This window comes from Malaya genurostris, chromosome 1 (genome assembly GCF_030247185.1).
Source record: "Malaya genurostris strain Urasoe2022 chromosome 1, Malgen_1.1, whole genome shotgun sequence".
Classification (NCBI taxonomy): domain Eukaryota; kingdom Metazoa; phylum Arthropoda; class Insecta; order Diptera; family Culicidae; genus Malaya; species Malaya genurostris.
The window spans coordinates 80,872,265-80,878,264 of record NC_080570.1 but is presented as its reverse complement, the minus strand read 5'-3'; the positions used below and the strand labels follow the sequence as shown (position 1 = coordinate 80,878,264).

General features: G+C 36.7%; 1 protein-coding gene across 1 annotated transcript in view; it reads left to right on the top strand.

Annotated features, from left to right (window-relative positions):
* Positions 1-538: 538 nt before the first annotated feature.
* Positions 539-6,000, top strand: part of LOC131440619 (uncharacterized) — a 57,203-nt gene continuing 51,741 nt past the window's right edge. The window contains exon 1 of the mRNA XM_058612058.1: positions 539-675. The gene's annotated coding sequence lies outside the window, so the exon portion shown is untranslated. The remainder of the gene's footprint in view (positions 676-6,000) is intronic.

Below are 6,000 nucleotides of genomic sequence, written 5' to 3'. Positions count from 1 at the left end.
ACGACATGGTCAATATTGCGATAACCTTCGCCACAATCATAATGATTAGTCTCGGGAAGTCCAATTCGAGGAAGATGTGCATCTAACGTGCGTGCATGGTTGCCACATTTAAATCTATATTAACTTAACATAACTATTTTTAAATTGAAAACGTGATGGTAGTTTATACCAAAGAAAGTTATTGATTTTATTTAAGTTTGAAAAAAAAAATCTTGACAGAACCTTCTAGTGATGTTTATGAAAACATAAGTAATATAAGAAAGGCATCATTACACCACTGGGTGGGTTTAAAAAGGTTTTTTTTTCTAATCAACTGAGTAGCGTTACTAGTTACTATAAACTTTGCGCATTTGTTATCGAACCAAGTTTGACTTTTTTTTCATTGAAAGCTTGTTTGCCTAGCTTACGATATAAGCTTACTCGATCTATACTAAAAGATCTCAAACTTGTAAAGTTACTACTGCTCTATCTCTATATCTCACTCTCTCTCATTATTGTCACTGCTTGAAAAATTAAATGTTCAGTTTACCTTGGGTAGGCGCGAGTGACAGATGTACATGGAAGTGATCGTGTGAGGCCACGGTTTTGATTATAAAGAGAGGATCAGCGAAAAGAATAGCGAACAGTTTCGTATTTGTATTGGAACAACGTTGGAATTTTAGAGATAGAATTTTGGTATTATTGTAATATTGTTCTTGGAATTCATTTTATATGCATGATTCAATAGGTTAACAGTCACAATATTAATTAAGAATGTCATATTATTAACAGCTGTTCTGTGAAATATTTGCAAATAATGTAGTGGGTTGTGCAAAATTAGCATCTGTGGCATAATGGAGATATATTGTGACAAACCAACTAATAATACAAGAAATTCGGTCAAGCTGCATATGGTGTTCTGTTTTTGTTTCAGCAAACGTGTGTCAGAGAATAAAATCGAAATGCGATATTCAACCTTAATAAAAAAGTAACCATAAAAAGGTATTAGATCCAAGAGTCATAACAATTTGACGAGGAGGTGTTTAAAGTTTTTGACTCGATTAGTGATACTTCAAAAGCAATTGTTTATTAGTTACAAGGTCAGAAAATATAAACGGTTAGACCTGAATGGAATATTATACCAATATTTAGCTCGTCTTTAATACATATCGTTGTAAAAATTTCAACCCTTCAATATATGCAAATGGTATGAAAACAACCAGTGTGCATATGAAGTGGAAAAAATTGTCTTTTTTATGACATCACATTGTTGATTAATCAGTAGATAGTGTTAGACATTCCTCGTTTGAAACCTATCGTTACGTTCATTTGAATAACTATTTTGGATTAATAATATTTCAAATTGAATTTTTAAGTTTTCCTATTGCATATAAAAGAATTGTGAATTTTTCATGCTTAATACTGCACTCTGCGAACACTAACACTACTTGTGAGTGTGCTTTTCTTTCATTCCTTGAGTGAAGTTGTTCGTTGTTTCTTTCCGTGGAGAATGACGACAACGTGATGATCATTTATTGTAGCGACGAACCCGACGAACGTATGATACAGCATAAAAGCAGACAAACCATATGACCACCACTACTAATATAGCGAGAAAGCCCTTAGTGCAACGTTGCCAGGTACACCGATTCATAGGTATTTATATCGACAGAAATACAGATATGTTCTGCTAAAATGCCGATTATTTATTATTCATGCAGATCAATACCGATTTTTTGTTTTGGGTGGTAGTTGTCATACCTTTTTATTTGCTCGCGAAAATTAACCCTGATCACAATTTTGTAGTGCAGATAAAATACAGAGAAATTTTGAAACAATGATCTGGCAACTCTGCCTTAGTGACACACTACATAAACTCAACTTCCATAAAAAGCGAATTACCTCGATGGTCGGTTCTTAGTAATATAAACTCGTATCGGTGTGTACATTAGTCATACTGGAAAACAAAAATTATTTAACTCTAAAAAAACTACGTTTTATTTTTTTGTTTTTATGCATTGAAAACACTTCAAAAAGAAATTGTAACAATCTTTATGTGATTATCAATTGATGTGAAAAAGACGTACTAAACATCAAATGCAAAAATTTTCTGTTTTAGAGAAATATTGTAAATAAATCACACGTTATTACATCAAAACAACGTATTGAGTAGATTATATCAGCTTGATTAAACATTATATACGATTCTGATATGAAATTATACACTTTATTTCTTTTATAATAATTTATAATAATAATAATAATAATAATAATAATAATAATAATAATAATAATAATAATAATAATAATAATAATAATAATAATAATAATAATAATAATAATAATAATAATAATAATAATAATAATAATAATAATAATAATAATAATAATAATAATAAATTCAATTTTAACCGTTAAGCAGACGTAAAGTTTCTGCTATTTACAGAACACTTTTTGTTTTGCAACGAAGTGCAATGTCTTTTCTGACGTGCCGAACGAAAACGTGTTTTCGACCATTTCTGGTCGATGTAGGTTTGGTCATTTAGGGGTTAACCAATTTTTGTGCTAGGGGACATTACCTTTTTTATGATTTTTACGTTTCGTCTTTGACTCATCAGTGCAGAGCAGTTCAAATTGAACTGCTTAGTGCTAAACTCGGCAGTTCAATTTTAACCGTTAAGCAGACGTAAAGTTTCTGCTATTGACAGAACACTTTAACTTGCTTTTAACCGTTAAGCAGACGTAAAGTTTCTGCTATTTACAGAACACTTTTTGTTTTGCAACGAAGTGCATTGTCTTTTCTGACGTGCCGAACGAAAACGTGTTTTCGACCATTTCTGGTCGATGTAGGTTCGGTCATTTAGGGGTTAACCAATTTTTGTTCTAGGGCACATTACCTTTTTTTTATTATTTTTACGTTTCGTCTTTGACTCATCAGTGCAGAGCAGTTCAACTGAACTGCTTAGTGCTAAACTCGGCAGTTCAATTTTAATCGTTAAGCAGACGTAAAGTTTCTGCTATTGACAGAACACTTTTTGTTTTACAACGAAGTGCAATGTCTTTTCTGACGTGCCGAATGAAAACGTGTCTTCGACTATTTCTGGCCGATGCAGGTTTGGTCATTTAGGGGTTACCTCACATCTTATTAACTACCAATGTGTGTGTCGAATGCATGCAGCCTAAGGCAATTACCAAACCACGATACTGAATTCGCTCTAATTTGATAATATGAGAGATTGCAGGGGAGCGAAAGAAAACGTTGTTCCATCGTTGTCTGATACAATTGTATTAGATCTTCCGGATGAACACTCCACCAAGATCCTGTTATTGTTCGATGAAAATTTACTCTTTGTTGGTATTTTGTTATCAGATACTTAATGTGTCCTCCCCACGTACATTTGGAATCAAACCACACCCCGAGTTATTTGAAAATCAAAACCTACGCGATGATTCTTCCCATCATATGGAGCTGTAGCTGTGCGGGATCATGCTTTTTTGAAAAGTCGACCAGCTTTGTTTTCTACGCAGAGAATTCGATACCCAGACGAACAGCCCAAACGGACAAGTTATCTAAGGTATCTTGCAATGGTTTATGCAGATCAATAGCTTTGTGTCCAGTAACTGAAACCACGCCATTATCTGCCAATTGTCTTGGTGTACATGGGGTAGTAACAGCTGTTCATGTCGTTCGCTTAAAAATTATAGAGGAGCGAATTAAGGCATGAGTCTAGCGGGTCTAGCCAATTATGAATGTTACCTAATCGTCATGTGGAAAATGCATGACCTTCTCTGACAAAAGGTTGTGCAAATAATTATTTAAAACCGCTGGAAGCTCATGTTGGTGGAGCTTGTCTGAAAGAACATCAAGGGAAACTGAATCAAATGTTCCTTTTATGTCTAGAAATACAGATGCCATTTGTTGATTTTAAGCGAAGGCAATTTGTATGTCAGACGAAAGTAATGCAAGGCAATCATCCGTCTCTTTATTTCTACGGAAAACAAGGTTAGCATCTGATAACAAGCCGTACGTCTAGACATCGAAAAATAATTTTTTCGAACAATTTTCTGATGCAGGACAACATTGCAATGGCTCTAACATATATGAGTTGTGATTGGAAGCTGGTTTCCCCGGCTCCGAAATGAATGGCGATAGCTTTCAATTGCCTCTAGTCAGGTGGAACAATATTTGCTCTAGAAACTTTTTGAACAATTCCAACAAACGTTTTTTTGCGAGGTCGGGCCGATTCTTCGCCGAATTGAATACAATTCTGTCCAACCCAGGAGCATTATAGGTAGATTCCCGAGTAATGCTCTGCGAAGGAACAGAATCTGGCCAAACTTTCCTAGCAAAGTCAAATATCCATCGGTTCGAATATTCCTCGCTCTCATTTCCTACGTTACGATCCCTTGTTCACCCGAGCCTCCAAAGAGTGCTCATAGAGGTTTCTCTAGACAAACCTTCGGCATCTGGTGAATTCGAGAGCCATTGTGTGGACGTGATGAAGTTCGGAACGTTGTTTTTCAGCCATTCTTGGTTCACTCGAGCTTTGTGAGACGGTGCCGAGTCCTGCTGAAACGTCCATGGTCTGCCACCGAAATGTTTGTCTGCCCACGGCTTCAAAGCAACCTCCAGAATACTTTCCCGAAAGTATGTCGCATTTACCTTGACGCCAGGCTCGATGAAAACGATTTGAGAGCGCCCATCTGCGGTTACAGCGGCCCAAACCATTATCTGTTGCGGGTGCTGCCTCCTGGTGGCCAATCGATGACTCAAATTCTCGTATGAACGGTCGGTCAAGTAAACCCTATCGTTTTGAGAGTTTACGAATTGCTCAATTGGAAAAATTTTCTCGTCAGAAAATACAATATTCGGAAATTGACCGCTTTCGGCAAAACGAAGCAACTCCTTCGCTCTCTCAAGTCATCAAGTCAAGGCAAAAGGTGGTCATATCGAGCAAAAGTGAATTGATTCTGAATTTTGTATTATTTTTACACATTTTGTACTTTGAATTAAGTAAAAGTAATTTTCCAAATTGAATTTATGGCCTTTTTAATTGGTTACACTTCGAGTGCCGGACCCTGTAGACATAGAAAAAGCATTCGACAGTGATTTCCAGTTTCCTATTTATTTGATCAAAATGATTCAAAATTATTTAACTGATCGTATTCTTCAGGTTAGCTATCAGAATTGTAAATCTGAGTTGCTACCCATACGAGCCGGTGTTCCGCAGGGTTCGAGCGTAGCTCCAATCTTGTATAATATTTTCACTTCTGATCTTCCAAATCTACCCGTTGGTTGTCAGAAATCGTTATTCTGTGACGACACAAGTCTGTTAGCCACAGGTAGAAATCTAAGAGTGATCTGCAGTCGCCTACAAAGAAGTTTAAATATTTTCAGTGGTTATCTGTCACAATGGAAAATTAAGCCAAATGCAGCAAAAACGCAATTAATTATCTTTTCTCATAAGCCAAAAGCTTCTTTTCTTAAACCAAACAATAGGAAAGTATCCCCCATATTTCCTGGGGAAAATACGGGAACATTTGAGTACTTTATCTGAACGGTCTTATTTGATATCGTTAGTCTGGGTCCCTTCGCATTGTTCCATTCCGGGAAATGAAAAGGCAGACTCATTGGCTAAGGTGGGCGCATTAGAAGGTGATATTTATGAAAGACCAATCTGCTTCAATGAATTTTTCAGTATTTCTCGTCAGAAAACTCTCGAAAGTTGGCAAACTTCATGGACGAATGACGAACTGGGACGATGGCTACACTCCATTATCCCTAAGGTATCGACGAAACCTTGGTTCAAGGGGATGAACGTGAGTCGTGATTTCATTCGCGTTATGTCACGACTCATGTCAAATCACTATACATTCAACGCACATCTCCGGCGTATCGGGATCGTGGAGAACGGGCTCTGCACCTGTGGCGACGGTTATCAGGACATCGAGCATGTCGTGTGGTCGTGCGTAGAGTATCGCGACGCCAGATCGGAGCTATTGGAATCCCTCAGGGCCCGA